This window comes from Echinops telfairi, unplaced genomic scaffold (genome assembly GCF_000313985.2).
Source record: "Echinops telfairi isolate 266 unplaced genomic scaffold, ASM31398v2 ScPeMD7_7407;HRSCAF=8445, whole genome shotgun sequence".
Lineage (NCBI taxonomy): Eukaryota > Metazoa > Chordata > Mammalia > Afrosoricida > Tenrecidae > Echinops > Echinops telfairi.
In genome coordinates, this window is record NW_022111307.1 from 7,012,875 (window position 1) to 7,030,503 (window position 17,629).

The 17,629-nt window shown below is 43.3% G+C and overlaps 1 protein-coding gene and 1 pseudogene across 1 annotated transcript in view; both read right to left on the reverse strand.

Moving 5' to 3' along the window:
- Positions 1–1,256, reverse strand: part of MAP3K13 (mitogen-activated protein kinase kinase kinase 13) — a 172,247-nt gene extending 170,991 nt beyond the window's left edge. Inside the window, exon 1 of the mRNA XM_045296414.1 lies at positions 1,206–1,256. The gene's annotated coding sequence lies outside the window, so the exon portion shown is untranslated. The remainder of the gene's footprint in view (positions 1–1,205) is intronic.
- Positions 1,257–11,392: 10,136 nt separating this feature from the next.
- Positions 11,393–12,396, reverse strand: LOC101645251 (annotated as a pseudogene).
- Between the last annotated feature and the right edge of the window lie 5,233 nt (positions 12,397–17,629).

Consider the following 17,629-nt stretch of genomic DNA (forward strand, 5'->3'; position numbering starts at 1 on the left):
AAAAAAAAAAAAGATGAACCCTCTACAGCAAAAACAGCTTAATTTTCAGAGTTTATTCTTTTGGGGACCCTCTATAACTGTATGACAGGAGTTGCGCTTTGGTATACACCAAAGTCACCACTGATTGAGTGGATGCGAACTCAGAGTGACCAATATACACCAAGTGAAAACCTGATGGAAATTTTATAAGTTACTATTTCATTGTGTTATGAAACAAGCCGCATACTTAGATGTAAGTAGTTTCCCAATATAGGCACAAAAATAGTAAGAAAAAATGTAATGGGTTTATATTGCTGAAAAGCAAGCACTTAGAACACTTATTATAAATGATACAGCTACAACTTATCACGTGATGGCCAACTGGTTCCCAGTATCATGTAACTGGAGAAGATAAGGAACCTGAAAAATGGCAAATTAACTCCCTTCACCCTCTCCAAAGGAGCACAGATGGCGTCAGTGATTATGCATTGGGCTTTAACTACAAGGGCAGAGGTTCAAAACCACAAGCAGCTCTGCGGGAGAAAGATGAGGCTTTCTACTCCTGTAAAGAGTAACAGTCTTGGAAACCCAAGGGAGCAGTTCTGCTTTGTCCTTTAGGGTCGCTATGAAGCAGCACTGACTCGATGGCAGTGAGATCCTCTCCGAGCACATCGGAGAGAAGTATTAAGGCACATTTCTAAACTTCAATCATCACAGAAGAACAATGTCCTGGATCTCCACAGCAGTGGTATTCTCATAAACTGGAGTCATCTCCCCACTGAGAAGTAGTGATAATTCATTCGGCAGTATCTAATGACAGAACGCCTAACAAGTGGATCGTGACGAAAAGACATGATCCCAGAGCCATACTTAGCATAGCGGGGGTGGGAAGTGGGGTAGGTGGGAGATGAACTCAGGTCAGCCCAACTCCAGTCTCCCCTTTTTTCATCCCTGAGCGCCAACGCTTGAGAGTCTATGACCCCCCCAGGTGCGACCTCTTGAAAACGGCCTGTCTCTATTTCTTCCATGACCTCGGTTTCCACAATCCCATTCCCAAGAGATGCTTGCATCCCTATGCCCACAGAAAGTCCCATGCCAAGAAGCCTTCCCTACAGTCATTACATAAAGACAGAGCGGCCTCTCCCTGAGAGCTTGGGGTTCTGAGCAAGCAGGTCAATAGCTCCAAATCCCGCCCCAATCCGGGTCAGGGCCCGCAGGTCACCTACCTGCCCCGGGTCCAAGGTTCCTCCAAGCGGACCTCCGAAGCCCCGCCCATCGCGACGCCCTCTGCAACCAGGTGCCGCCCCCAAACGTAACTTCCTGCGCATCACTTCCTGTAGGACTGCTACCCGGTCTGCAGGCCCGCTAAAGGCCCAAGCCCATTCGTTGACGTCACTTCCGACCTGCAAGCTCATTCTTTGACGTCACTTCCGACCTGTGCTTCTAGGAGCCGGCTGCACTACGGAACTTGTTGGTTGGATGTTTTCCCGCAGGTTTTGCGAAACTCTACCTGGGTAATGCAGCCGGACACGTGCAGGCCCTATTCCCCGGCGTCTACAGCCTGCCGTCTGCCCTCGGAGAAATCAAATTGTTCTTGGGATGTTGATGGGACCACTCCTGCCGGCTGACGTTGAGGACAGTCCAGCGACAGATGGCCCGACTTCAAAGAAGTCGGACTGTAGGAATTGGTTGCCGGAATCCGCTCACAAATTGTTTTGTTGTTGCCGCTATGATATTCTGGAGTATGTTTATGTTTTATCCCGGACCATGTAAAAATGAAACCATTATTGCCACTACGAGCTATAATGAGACCACGATGAATAATAATTCAGGGGAAATCACAGTACCCATTAAGAGAAGGGAGGCAAATGATAGAATGAATGAGTTAATTATCAAAGCCATACAAGGGAATGAGGGTTTTGGTATATTTATGGAAAAATGGAAAAGTTAGAATTGGAACAACCCCAACTGACTACAGTAACTCCCGAGAAGTTCCCTATGACTGCCTTTCTGGGAAAGAGTGCCAAAGATAAGAAACAACCCTTAATTCACTCAATAAAACCCCTTATTAAATTTGCTTATAGTAAAGGGGACAGTAATGAAAAAACCCCTAAGACTGCTCTCCCTCCTTTGGATTACACTGGCATTTATGACGACAATGGAGAACATATTATTGAGGTAAATGGGAAGCGTGTAAAATTTTCAACCTTACTTTTATGGGAAAGAATAAAAAGGGGAGACCCAGTTTGGTGCGTTAAATCTATTGAAGACAAAATAAGGTGTACAAAAATGTTATTACAGAGTGGATTGTATAGATGGTGCATAATGGAAACAAGAGAACAGTGGAAGCCCGATTGAAAAGGCAGGTAAAAGAAATGGAACGAAGGCTTAAAGAACGTAAAATTGATGAAGCATAGAAAGAATATTTAGCTAACTTAGACCTTTGTAGACTGAACTTTGTATTTTAAGTTCATACCAATTTTCTCCTATCTACTTCCTTGAACTTGAACACTGTTTGGCACCATTACCACAGACCTATTTCAAGAACCATTCATGTCTACGGTTAGTCACAATGTATGTTGGTCAAGATTGAAAACTTAAATGAACCAGTCACCCAGAAAGAACATTCCAAGAAGATTTAAACAGAACCTCCTGGAAAACTTTATACTTTGCACCTTTTATTATTAGAATTTTTCTTTCCACTTTGATTGTATGATTGTCAGAAAATATTGTTTAAATAGAACCTTAAAATTGTAATAAAGTAGCAGATGATCACTGACTCCTGACTCTGCTTATCCCTCTCGCGTTGACGCCTTACCCACCGAACAGGGGACCCCTCACCCCGCTGCGGCTGGACAGCGGCAGGATGTACCTGATTCTTCTGCCCCGTCTAGTGCTTTTGAATCCGGGCACGGGTCCCACTACCAGCGCTCGAGTGCTGGTGTTATGGGAGGCAAATTAACCTCTCCACCCCGGTTCTCTCGAGTTTGAATTAGAAGGGATAATCGTACCCAGACCGTAAGCTACTTCTATGTATTATTTGAGGCAGTGCAGTACATAGAAAAACTGGCACATCGAAAGCATTCAGTGATGAGCTTCCGTGTTCTCTATTTAGATGGTAAGAAAGGCTGTATTCGATTTTCCTGTTACCTCAGTATCCTCGGGCTCAAAGTAAGGCCATTCTTAAAGATAGTTGTACTTTCGTTATAGTGGAGACAGTTGTGCCTCAGCATTGTGAGCTACCCCAGACAAAGATGGAATCATAAAAACCAACCTCAACCCTACTGAAATATTTCATCTCTCGCTTAGGTATTGTGCTAAGTGTACTTGGATATCGTGGTGGGAAGGGCAGCTGTGACTTCAATAGAAAGTAAGTTTTATTGAATCAACAAGACAACAAGCCATTCGAATTGCTAGCTGCTGATAATCAATGCCGCCGGGCTTTCTCCCTCAGAGACACTGTCACTTGTCCTGGAGCTGTTTGTCACCCCAACAGAGAGAGCCATGCAAGACAGAAAGACTAGATGGTGCAGCAGGACAATAAACAGAGTAAAGATTTAATAGGCACAGTTCATCAAGAAGTGGGACCCCTTGTTCTTTGAGGGAGAAGCCTGTCTAGGGGAGTTAAAACAGGTCTTATGGGTTCTGTTGGTTTGCCCTAGCTCCATTCTGCTTACCTACTGACCCTTATTCGCCCATCCTAGTTGGTCCTTATTCCAACGGTTAGTCTTCTAATGCACAGAGAACAGAACACTCCTCCACCTACCCCCTCCTTTGACATTCTAGGTATTGATACTTGTGTTGAGTCCAAACTATCCTATATTGATCCCCATTTCTGATGTTCTAAATGCTAACGATACTTGTACAGATTCCAGTCAATCTAGAGAATGACATGGAAAGACTGATTCTGTATTGGGGATAAAAGGGTCATCGCTGAATTATGATCCCTATCATTGGTGTCCAGGTCAGCTTGGCACCTGGATGATCTATAAGGTCTGAACAGTGCACCTTATCATATGGAGGGGGCCCTGCAAGGTAGCATGGGGCAGTGTTAGTCCACAGATTATCTGATTGAGACCACTGAAATGGATAATGTGACACAATTTGGGATGGGTCATCCAAATCTCGAATTGTCCTCGATATGGGTGCAATGGATTGGGTGATGAGTCGCCCACACATGATCAGAGGAATGGATCATGTAGGATAAATCAGAAGAGACCGTTCATACATCTTAGATCTCTCTGGCTCTTTGTTTCCCAATGGAAAGGGTTCAGAGTGATCTGAACAGATAAGGGTTTGGGCAAGTAGAATGGAACACCGAGCTCTTACTTTAGTTTTCCATCTCATTACATTCAAGGAAGAACACGTTAGGCTGATGATGTTTTGGGCCTTCTAGGGAGAGCATGAGACTAACAGAAAGTAGTGTTGTATCATGGAAAGTCAATTTGACAGAATGCCTTTGCTCCTGATCCCACTTGAAGTTTTGCTTTCACAGTTCCCTGTTGGGAGCCATCCCAACCATGCTGTCTAGCAAAGCTACAGCCTGATGGAAGGAGCTTCTGCAGAACAGAGCTTCCCAGGGAGAGTTTCCAACATCCTTCAAATGTTTGCTTTTGTTAATTCCATTCTTGAGAATTTTGTGCATTGTCATGTTTACCGTACCTGGAGCGGATGCAAGGGCAGTCTTGAGAAGTATGAATGAAACTAGATCTAAAACTTGCTTCTGTATGACGGGGCTTTTCTTCACTGAGGCATTAGAGAGGCTTAGACAGCAAGACATCTTTGGGAATTTTAAGAAGGAGCTGTGGTAATTGAGTGAGGAAGAAACCCCAAAGTTGAGGTCAGAGGAGAAAATGAAATCCACCAAAAACCCTGGATTCCATTCAGATTAGGTAGTGGGAGACTCTTTTGGCCTCCCCGATATAGAGGACTTTATAGACTGCCTCCCCCAACTGACACCCCTTTACCTTGGAAAGGGGCTTACATAGAAGGAGAGAGAATGGTTAACATTAATAGAAAACATGTAAAAGGGGAAACATTAAGTCTTTGGCAAAGAATAAAACGGTTTGGCTCCCCATGGTGCCTCAGGAGTACAAAAATAAAAGAGACATAGGTAGACAATGGAACAGTTACATGGGAGAGTTTGTAAAGGAAAATATTTAACTCTAAGAAGCATTTAACTCTGCTTGTAGATATTAGGCTTTGAAATAGCACATGAGGTAGTTTCATTGTGTTAAGTTAGTCAACGAGAAAAGGAACATTGTGAGCAAAAAATAGGGCAGTGAGTAGGATATGAGTCTAACCAAATTTTCTGAACACCCTCAATCCAGAATAGCATGTAACTTATAAGACAAGCAGTACAGAAAGAAAGAACCAGGAGGAGGACAGAAAGTGATAGAAAAAAGTACAGATCTTATAATGATCTTTTATCAGGTTTTAGTGGAAATAATAAGGGTGACTTTGGAGTTAATCATAAGGCATTGTTTTATGTAGTGGTCTGCAGAAAACTTTATGGTATAAATAAAGCTGATTGGAAGAACTCAGCAGAAATTGCTTTCACCAGAACATCTCTCGTGTCTGTCTCGTCTGTGTTTGCCGACTCCACACCTCCTTCAGTTATCCAGTTCAACCCTCTTTTCATCATCCTTTGAATAATCCTCCAATAGCTTTTCACCCTGCTAGGTTTGGACATGCCTTCTTCAGGGAGAGTTGGTGTCCTGTCACCCTACATCAAGGTGATTCCCCTACTATAAGGTCCATATGGGGGAAAATTAGGAAAGTAGGAGCAAAGGCTTTTAGGAACTTGTTGGCATTTAGATGGCAGCCATGGCAAGTACAGTTGTACCCTGGGTGCCAAACGGCTCCAAGTGCAAATTTTCCACTATAACCACCAAGTTCAAAACAATCTGCCCAGTGTTCATGACTTTGCTCGATAATCTAATCAAAAATTAAGCTTGAAAAAACCTGCACAGGCCAAGAGTGAGCCATGGATCACATCTCGCCTCGGTTACAAAGGGGTGACACTTCAGTCTAAGCACTGCTCTTGGTCAGACAACATATGAGGGGATACCCTGCCAAAATGCTGCTCACTTTGTTTTTTTGATGTGAGGGGGACAGTGCATTTGAAGTTTGTTCCATGAGGTCAGACTGTTAAACTATTTTGAGGTTCTGAAAAGATTGCATAAAAGTGTGTGACAAAAAAGGCCTGGTTTGTGGCAGATGGGGGACTGGTTTTGCCACCACGACAATGTACCTCCTCACACACAGCTATCTCAGTACGCAGGTTTGGGGCACAAAACAGCATGCCTCTCTTGCCCCCTGACTCACCTCACCTTGCTCTGTGTGACTTCTTTTTGTTTCTGCAAATGAAGAGAGACATGAAAGGACAGCGATTTGATGACATAGAAGAGGTGAAGACAGGGAAAGAGGGACCAGACTTCAACCCGGTGCTCCAAGATGTGAATGCAACATACTGGCACGAAGCAGGGAACCAATAGAGAGGTCTGAGGGGCCGGCCCCAATCCCAACTACATGGACAGCCTCCTCTCCCCCTAGAAGAATTTACTTCAGAGGTGAGCACTGAAGCTACAGCTCAGGGAGAGGGACATGTCTGATCAGAGCACACAGGAGCAAATGAAGGGGAGAAAGAGAGAGTGGAGCACATCCTGGCCCACCAAGTCTTGAGGACTATATCCCTGCCCAGAGCAGCCAATGCACAGAGAGGACCATATAGTCGACCCCACTACAAGACATGATATCCCTCACTGACCCATAACCCTACGGGGGACAACACTGGAGACACAGTGTGGGGATTGAGCCTGATCTGACTCCACCACACTGAGGCAAAACACTAAGGTCGTGGAACAGAGCAGCAAGGGGAGCAGAGCAAGGAAGTCCCAAGCAAATACCAAAAATAGACTTTAGGGCCAACGCATGGCACCCCATCAGACTCGACCAGAAAATACTCCTAAAGGTCAACAAACAGACCTTGAACTTTTTACAGGCTTTTCTTTTTTGTGCCATTGGTTTGTTTTTGTTTTGTTGCTTTGATCTGTCTTGTTTTTGTGCATATTATTATCTCTGCAGGTTTATCTAGATAAGATAGGCCAGATAAACATCTGTAGGAGAAAACAATGGGACCAATGGTTGGGAAATGGGAGAGGGGAGATGGGGGAAAGGAAGTGGTGTTAACCAACCCAGGGACAAAGGAACAAGTGATCGAAATTGATAGTGAGAAGGGTGTAGGAGGCCTGGTAGGGCGTGATCAAGGGTAATGTAACCAGAGGAATTACTGAAACCCAAATGAAAACTGAGCATGATAGTGGCAAAAGAGGAAAGTAAAAGGAAATAGAGGAAAGAACTAGGAGGCAAAGGGCATTTATAGAGGTCCAAATACAGGCATGTACATATGTAAATACCCTGTTTCCCCGAAAATAAGACAGTGTCTTATATTAATTTTTGCTCCCAAATATGCACAGGTCTTATTTTCAGGGGATGTCTTATTTTTCAATGAAGAAGAATACGGTACAATTTATTGTTTATTGTTTTATTAAAAGAGACCTCACACTTCCTGTTGCTACGGCTGCGCTGTGGCCCACAGTGAGCTGCTTGGCGGCGCCCACCGCTACAGTCCAGAGTACAGAGTTACGGTAGCTTCAGGGGGGGCTTATTTTAGGGGGGTCTTATTTTCGGGGGGATGCTTTATATTTCAGCGAGAGGCAAAACTGTAAGTAGGTCTTATTTTGGGGGGATGTCTTACTTTCAGGGAAACGGTATATATGATGATGGGGAAATAGCTCTGTGCATACATTTAGTTTAGTATTAAGTTTAGTATTAAGGTAGCAGATGGACATTGGGCTTCCACTCCCTCAATGCAAGAACACTTCGTTTATTAAACTGGCATTCTATGATGCTCACCTTCCCGACACGATCGCTGAAGACAAAATGGGTGCATAAGCAAATGTGGTGACGAAAGCTGATGGTGCCCAGCTATCAAAAGATATAGCATCTGGGGTCTTAAAGACTTGAAGATAAATAAGCGGCCATCTAGCTGAGAAGCAACAAAGCCCACATGGAAGAAGCACACCAGCCTGCGCGATCACGAGGTGCTGAAGGGATCAGTTATCAAGCATCAAATAACAAAAAATCATATAATTGTAAATGAGGGTGAGTGCACAGTGGAGCCCCAAAGCCCATCTGTAGGCCACTGGACATCCCCTTACGGAAGGGTTGCAGGGAGGAGAGGAGCCAGTCAGGGTGCAATGTAGCAACGATGAAACATAAAACTTTCCTCTAGTTCTTAAATGCTTCCTCCCCACCACTATCATAATCCCAATTCTACCTTACAAATCTGGCTGGACCAGAGGATGTACACTGGTACAGACAGGAACTGGAAACACAGGGAATCCCAGACAGATGAACCGCTCAGGACCCTTGGTGAGAGTGGCGACAGGAGGGTGGAGGGAAAGTAAGAGTAGAAAGGGGAAACCGTCCCTGGGGGATGGACAACAGAAAAGTGGGTGAAAGGAGACCTCGGACACTGTAAGATATGCAAAAATAATCATAATTTATAAATTATCATGGGCTCATGAGGGAGGGGGTGCGGGAAGGGAGGGGGAAAATGAGGAGCTGATACCAAGGGCTCAAGTAGAAAGACAATGTTTTGAAAAGGATGAAGGCAGCAAATATACAAATGTGCTTGACACAGTGAATGTATTATGGATTGTGATAAGAGTTGCATGAGCCCCCAATAAAAGAAAGAAGAGGTGAAGAAAAAAATGGAGGTGCTGTCAGCCACCCAACCAGGTGAGTTTGAAAGCTCTTTCCAAGTGTGTAATCTCATACTTGACAAATGTTTTGAGTATAATGGAGAGTACTTTGAAGGTGATAAGGTTGTTTGTTTTAAAATGTTAAATAAATAGCTTTGAAAAGAAAAAAAATCCAGGATTTTTTCAGTACCCCTTGGTATAGTGCTTGTGTTAGCGCACTGAAACATCCATCATTGGGATGTATTGGTTTTGGGTGGGGTTTTTTTTTTGCCCTTTTTTACATAAAATATCATAACCGTGTCCCCAAAGAAAGTTAGTGATGCAACTAGTAACACTAAGAGGAAAACTATGAGACCCATGAGAGAGTTCAAGAAATACTGCAAAATTTGAATCAGGTCACTGTTTGTCCGATCTGGCAGCTGAGTGCAACATGGCTAAGTTGACAATATCAACATCAGTAAAGACAAACAATAATAATTTATAAATTATCAAGGGCTCATGAGGGAGGTGGGAGCGGCGAGGGAGGGGGAAAATGAGGACCTAATGCCAGGGGCTTAACTGGAGAAGAAATGTTTTGAGAATGATGAGGGCAGTGAATGTACAAATGCGCTTTACACAATTGATATGTGACAACTCGATGGAGATAGGGTAGCCAAGATGAAAGCTTCCATAGGGATTTACAGAAGATCGGCGTGGAGTGAGGGCTGAGCAGCCCCAGGTATTGAAAGGCTGGTGTGCAGAACTCAAAAAGAGAACAGCATCCCCAGTGTGGGAGGCATGGGGATGGGGCTAGTGCAAAGACAAAGCTGACCAGTTGTGGCTGAATATGTGGAGATGCGGGGTTCTGTCCCCCGGCAAGTGTTTCACTGCAATGAAACCAGGCTTTTGGGGGGAGGAAAATGCCCAATAGGACCTTCATGACTAAAGAGGAAAAGGCATCGCCAGGCCACAAGCCTGTGATTGTGCGGCATTGCTAGTGGGGATCTTAAAGGGAAGCCCATGTTAGCATACCATTCCAAAAACCCACAGGAGTTTAAACAACAAAACGTAATGAGTTAATTTTCTGTCATGTACTGTATTTATTGAGCTTAGATGTTTGAGGGGGTATTTCCACAGCTTAGGGCTGTTACCATATATAAACTGACCTCAATATCACCTGAGGAACCTAATTTTACCACAAAAACTGCATTAAAAATGTGCTGGAAAAACTTGGCTTATACACAAGTATAGACAGTAACTTTGTGTTAAAGGTCTGGCAAAATGAAATTATAAATGTAATTTTGGGGCCCCAGAACTAACTATTTGGTTTTCCATGATTTTTTATGGAAATATAAGTTCATCTCTGGAACCTTTTTGTGTCTGAACACAAATTTGGCATGAACTGAGTTCAGCAACTGAGATATCACCGGTGCTAATTGCCACTGGAAACCACCTGGTTTGTCACTGGCTGTCTTCCAGCTGAACAGCTCCTCCTTGGGTATTGCAAAATTAACAAAGTCAACATACATTATCTATTTTACTTTTAACTTTTCAATGACCCACTTGTGCATTTGATAAGGCCAAATATAACTAAGGCTAGCACAACAAATGAGCCTGTTCCTGGAGGATGTCATTCAAACAGATTGGGAAAGAGATAGTAGAATCTAATCAAGTAGGTTGCTGTCTAATATTCAGTGTTCTGGTTCTCCATTTCATTAGTTTTGAGGAAAAAACACATCATTTACCCTTTGGGCCCTCAAGGGGAGGCCATAAATTCACAGATTACTTCCCCGGTAAGGTTGATCCACAGCAAAAGGGAATATTGAAAATTGCACAAGCTCCTTGCTGAGCCAATAGGAAATCTGAAGACAGGATTGCACAGGATGATCTTGCTAAGTGAAGAAAGGACTCGGTTGGGCAAGCATTCCATCAGCTCCTTCATTTGAAATCTGGATCACAGTACTGGAAAGAGACTGGAGAGATTGTTCTACTTCGAAAATGCCCTCAAACCCCCAAACTCAGGGTCATCGAGTCCATTTTCACTTATAGCAACCCTATCCAACTCACTGCCATTGAGTCGAGGCCAACTCAAAGCCACGCTATAGGACAGGATAGAACTGCCCCTCTGAGTTTCCAAAACCTTTTATGGGAGTAGAAAGCCCTTCCCTTCACCGTTGGAGCAGCTGGTGGTTTTGAACTGCTGCCCTTTGGGATTGCAGCCCCACGCATAACCACAAAAGTAAAATTGTTTTAAAGGCTGTAAACCTTTCTTTTTTTTACTTTTGTTACTCCAAGATAATCATAGTTGTCCTCAACTTCAGAAACGGGTTCTGCTACAATTAGCCAACTTTTCTCTTCTACTTAAAGTTGCATGTCAACACCATTAGGTGATATACCATCGTGGTCCAGAACTAGAAGAGAAAGAAACGGATTGCAAAAAAACAAACAAACAAACAACAGATTTGTGTAATTGGCCTAAATGGAGATGTAGAAGCATTGCCATGACAAAGGCTGGCAAAACCTTCAGCCTACATAGTTTGAAGACAAGGCTTGCCATTTAACATAAATAAACACTTTTAACTGGAGATGATCCATTATTTATAGTGGCAATGTTTAGACTTAAAACCAGACACGGCTAGATCCAAACTTGGGATCACTTGGTGAACTCAAGGCTGAAAATCCCACACTGCACTTGTCCATCCATTGTTGTCCTTCTTGTAGGCTCTGGAAGTGAACATTCCATCACTTTGTGCAGTTGATTCTGCTGCTGAATGCTGTGTCCACTGAAGTAGGGTCACCCAGGATCATCAATCAGCCTGAGTTCTGTGAGTCCAAAAACATTTCTTCAACCATTGATGAAGACTGTCTGCAAGGTCCTCATCATAAAACATATCACTAAGAACAACAAGGTCCCATGTGTCTTGTTTCAAATCCAAAATGTTTTTGGTTAAAATGGGAAAAGGATTTAGCTGGTTCAATTCACAGGTCAGTGTCATGGCCATTCCTGCCATAGGATCTGTGTCATTGCCCAATAGCTTTGATGCCCCACTCCAGGGGTCCTCAAACTTTTTAAACGGGGCCAGTTCACTGTCCCTCAGACCCGTTGGAGGGCCGGACTGTAGTTTTTTTTTAAAAAAAAACTACGAACAAATTCCTATGCACACTGCACATATCTTATTTTGAAGTAAAAAAACAAACGGGGCAAAAACACCCGGTGGGCCGGATGTGGCCCGCGGGCCGTAGTTTGAGGACGCCTGCCCCACTCAATTTGGCAGCAATAGCTGTTGCTCCACATCCACTTCCAAGATCTAATCCAGATTTTCCTCTGACAATGTCAGGGTAATACAGAAGATCCCTGGCCAGGGCTTGGCCGCCTGGTCAGTAGACAGCCCAGTCAGGATCACTGTAGGGCCACAGGTCAGCTTGTTCCCACCAGAACTTGCCTGAAAGTCAAAAGCTACAACTGGATTTCAGGGGTGAGGCCGCCACAACTGGTGAGTTCAGTGTTCTCCAGAAAAGCTTTCATCGCAGGGTTCAAAAGTGTCTCATTCCTCTCCAGGGGCAGTGGTCCCAGGGAAACAAGAAGATCCCGGCTTCTCGCAGCCCTCAGAAGACTGCAGCGGTTCATGGGAAGCAGAGTAAATACTTTCCAATTTAGGCTCAAAGCCATCCGTCTTTTCCCAAAACACAGAATCACTGTTGTGCCAGAATCGCTGTTGATAAGGGCTGTAAATTTTTACACAAAGGGACTGCTTCATCTTTTCCCCACAGAGCAGCTGGCAGGTTGGAACCTCGAACCTTTCAGTTAGCAGCCCCATGCTTAGCCCTTGTGATGGTGTTGAAGTCCTTAAACAGGATCAATCCCAATCTCAGGCAGAACTATAGGATTTTTGGCCACGTCAGATTTATTACCATCCAGATATTTAATACCACTAATGCACTGGATGCTGGTATCTCAGCTGTGCACCTCCAATTTTCCAAGAATGCACAGGATAGGTATAGCCTAAGTAGTTGATTAATAGGTATAAACATAAAACCATAAAGGGTACTTGATGTGTGTGATAGGGCAAAATAGAAAAGTCTCCATCTGACAACCATAATTAAAAAACTGAACTGTTACATATATGTAACTGCCCAAACTTTCATTCTTACAGGATCTAAGTGTGCCAACACTGATCTCCTGGAGATCGCTACCCATCATGCTCTTCTGTCACCGTGCTGAGCAGTCAGTTTACCAGTGAGAATAGTAGTGGAGGGTTCCCTCTGTTTCTGCTATAAAGATGTCTTCATCCACATAGGGAAGCTTAGGAAAATGCTTAAGTATCTGAGTGATGCAAATATATTCAAGACAAGTTCTGTTTAAGTTAAAACAGGGTCGCAGCACAGTTACACTGCCATTGAGATTCTTCGGACTCAAAAAGTGACCCTTTAAGTCAGGGTAGAACTGCCCCAGCAGGTTTCTAAGACTGTAAATATGTATGAATGTAGAAAGCCTCATCTTCCTATCATGGATAAGCTGGTGGGTTTGAAATGCTGACCTTGCAGTTAGCAGCCCAGCTCGTAACCCACAACACCAGCAGGGCTCTTGTTTAAAGCCCAGAAAGGTGTGCATCAGGGTTGTATACTTTCACCGTAACCTAGTCAATCTGGATGCTGAGTAAATCACCCGAGAAGCTGGTTTATATGAAGAAGGATGCAGCATCAGGATTGGAGGAAGGCTTATTAATAACCTGAGATATGCAAATTACACAGCCTTGTTTGCTGACAGTAAAGAGGACTTAAAGCACTTGCTGATGGAGGTCAAAGACTGCAGCCTTCAGTATGGATTAAGACTCGATGTGAAGAAGACCCAAATCCTCACAACAGGACTAGCAGGTAACAACATGCTCAATGAAGAAGAGACTGGAGTCAAGGATTACACCTTGCTTGAATCCACAATGAATGCAAATGGGAGCCGCAGACAAGAGATCAGAGCATGCGTTGCATTGGGTGAATCTGATACACAAGACCTCTTTAAAGTGTTGAAAAGCAAGGATGTTACTTTGAGGACTAAAGTGTGCCTGACCCAAGCAGTAGTATTTTCAACTGCTTCATGTGAAATTGGACATTGAAAAGGAAGGCCGAAGAATAATCTACACTTGTGAATTGTGGTGCTGGTGCAGCATATTGCAAGTACCATGGACGGACAAAAGGACAAACAGCTGTTCTGGAAGAAGTACAGTCAGAATGCTCTTTAGAAGCAAGGATGGTGTGGCTTCATTTATGTGCTTTTGAGACCAGTCCCTGGAGAAGGACATCCTGGTCGGTCAAGTAGAGGGGTAATAAAAGAGAGAAAGACCCTTGACAAGATGGATTGTCACAGTGGCTGCAACAATAGGCTCGGACATAAGAACGATCGATCGAGAGGATGGTGCAGGACCAGGCAGTGTTTTGTCCTATTATACGTAGGGTCACTAGGAGGTGGAGCCAACTTGATGGCACCTAAGAACTACAACAACACAGGTAATAAGGAAGTAACTGCACAACAGGTGCTGAGCTAAAGGCTCCCCAAGCACCACCCTGGTCAGGCTGTACACCTGAATATTCCACACGAATTTCCCATAGTCTTTCCTTATGTTAAAAATAGACTCCTCCCTTCCTTGCACACATCTATAAACCTTTGCTCAATATACTGGAGTTGGAAAAGCCATCATTATGGCCTCATATAAGGCATCTTTAGCCTCTTTCATAATGTATGCACCAGTAGTTTCCTCTGCACCACCAAATCACCTGGGGGTTATGCCACTTAGAATGTTTGAGCGACTCTACACATGTGAACATTGTCTGGACCCCCCTCTCGCTCAATGTCATCAAGTTGATTCTGACCCATACCAACCCTGTAACACAGGGTAGAACTGTCACTGTGGGTTTCCAAGACTTTTAACTCTTCACTGGAGTAGAAAGCCTCCTCTTTCTCCTACAGAGTGGCGGGTGGTTTCTGAACTGCTGACCTTGCCTGGTATTAGCAGCCCAATGTGTGAAACCACCACACCACCAGGGCTCCTAGCATAAAGTCTAATTGCTAAGAGGCTCAGATACAAGAACAATGGTGAGGGTGGCGCAGGACCAGGCAATGTTTCTGTTGTACGGAGGGTCACTAGGCGGCAGAACCAACTTGATGGCACCTAAAAACAACAACAGCAACAACACACCTAATAAGGAAGTAACTGCACAACACAATCAAACAATTCTGGCTGGAAAGCATCTAATATTTTAAACTCACTCTAAACATTGTAATGGTCCTTTCAGACAGCAGGGAAATCTTTAGCAGTGATCCACAAACAAGCATAGGGCCAGGGAACAAAGGCAATGCATTTTTCTTTGGGGTTTTCCTGAATCCCTGGTCTAGGAGGAGGAACTCATATTTATAAACACTAGAAGGAAATGGAAGTTCAGAGAGGACCCACCGCCTGTTTTCTGCCATGAGTCAATAAGAGAAGAACATGCGTTTCAGGATTTAGGTGAGTTAAGAGCAGATTGAAGAATTTTAATCTATTGGTGAACAAGCCTTCCTCTAATCCTGATACCACATTCTTCTTCATATAATCTAGCCTCTCCGATTATTTGCTCAGCATGCAGGTTGAACAAGTGTGATCAGAGGATACAACCCTGACACACCTTTCCTAATTTTAAACGTGCATAAGCCCTTGTTCTTTTTGCACAACTATCTTTTGATCCATGTACAAGTTCCTCATGAGCCCAATCAAATGTTCAGAAATTTCTGTTCTTCTCAAGGCGCTCCATAGTTTATTATGGTCCCCATAGTCGAATGCCTTTGCATCACCAATAAAACTAAAGCAAACATCTTTGTGATATTCTCTGCCATTACCAAGATCCATCTGACAGCAGCAAACTTCTTCATGGGACACCATTTGTACTTCACCTTTGAGGCTTGCTGGGACTTAAGTCTAGGGATATATCTAAGACAATGATATATGAGAAATAAAACCAGTGACACACACACACACACACACACACACACACACACACACACACGAACTTTATATCAAGAAGTAATTTTGAGAACTTGACCGCAGCTGAGGTAGTTTTCCTCTGTCAGTGTTTGTTTCTTTAATGCATTCATAATCTCCTCTTTATTTACCACATGGTTTTGTATTTTTCCAGAAATTTTTCTTTGTGTATTTTTTTAACAAAAGTAGTTTCATATAATGAATACATTTGTAGTATTGTGTCATATATTATACTTGTGAGTAAGCATTTGTTTTTCTACTTTAACAGTTTTATTGGCAGATAATTCACAAATCACACAATTGAATAGTCTAATCATATGAAGAAGAGGTGCACCGTCATCACCACAATCAATTTAAGAACACTTTCTTCATTCTTAGACTTCATTCTTAGTCAGAGGCTTTTCATATGGGCAGATATGCTTCATGGGTGCTAGGCAGGCCTCTAGTGATTCCCCTCGGTCCATAGACCAGGAATGTGAATAGCATTGCTATCATGCAGGATGCATTGAAAAGTGGACTATTGTAGATATAGTTAGGTTTAAATTTAACACCTTAGCATTTGATTGTCCTTTTGACCCATTTAAAATATGTTCTATTTTTTAATATTTTCCATTGAGATTTCCTCTATTATACTTTGTTATTGTTGTTATTTTCTCTCTCTCTCTGCATATGAAGTCCAGGATAGGAAAATTTATAAGACAAGGAGTTGGGGGGAAATAGGGAGCTAATAATGATGAGTACCCGAATGAAGAACATGTTCTAAAATTAATTGTGGTGATAACTGTACAACTCTTCTGAATACGACTGAACAATTGAATTGTATGATTTGTGAATTATCTGCCAATAAGATGGAAAAATAATAAATTAAAAGAAGAAAGAATTTTATTTCAAGAAAGCATTCCAGTCCATTCCAATTCAAGTCTACAGGTTAAGGCTAGCTGGAGCCCTCCTCAGACAAACAAGGGCCTATCAAGTGAACAGGACTCATGGGGAACATTTTCTGCAGAACAATCAGCAGAACATTTTCTGCAGAACAAGCAGTTAGCATTTGCCCAGGAACAAAGCTCAGATGACTAGGAAGGGCAGGAAAGAAGGATGAGGGGTAACAAGGAACCCTGAGGGAAAGGGGCTGCTGCACTGAAGAACTTGCAAATAATATTCTGAAGCCAACGGTGTAGGTAGTGTTGAATGAAAAGCTGACTTGCAGGAACAACACTGGAGACAGTGTGGGAACTGCACCCGATCTGATCCCTCCACACCTAGGAAAAACACTAAGGGCGTGCAACAGAACCACAAGGGGAACAGAGCAACGAAGTCCCCAGGGAATACCAAAAATAGACTTTGGGGCCAGGGCGTAGCACCCCATCAGACTCGATCAGAAAACACTCCTAAAGGCCAACAAACAGTCCTTGAACTAACTACAGGCTTTTCTTTTTTGTTGTTGTCCGTTGTTGGGGTGGTTTTTGTTTGTTTGTTTTGTCATTGGTTTTTTGTTGCTGTTGTTGTTTTGTTTTCTTTTGTTGCTTTGTTTTACTCTGTCTTGTTTTGGTGCATGTAATTATCTCCACAGGTCTGTCTAAATAAGATAGGCTGGATGCACAATCTGGAGGAGAAAACAACTGGACCAGTGGTTCAGGGGGACATGGGAGAGGGGGAGGTGGGGGAAAGGATGTGGTGTTAACAAACCCAGGGATAAGGGAAAAACAGGTGATCCAAATCGGTGGTGAGGAGGGTGTAGGAGGCCTGGTAGGACGTGATCAAGGGTAATATAACCGAGAGGAATTACTGAAACCCAAATGAAGGCTGAGTATGATAATGGGACAAGAGGAAAGTAAAAGGAAATAGAGGAAAGAACTAGGAGGCAAAGGGCATTTATAGAGGTCTAAATAAAGA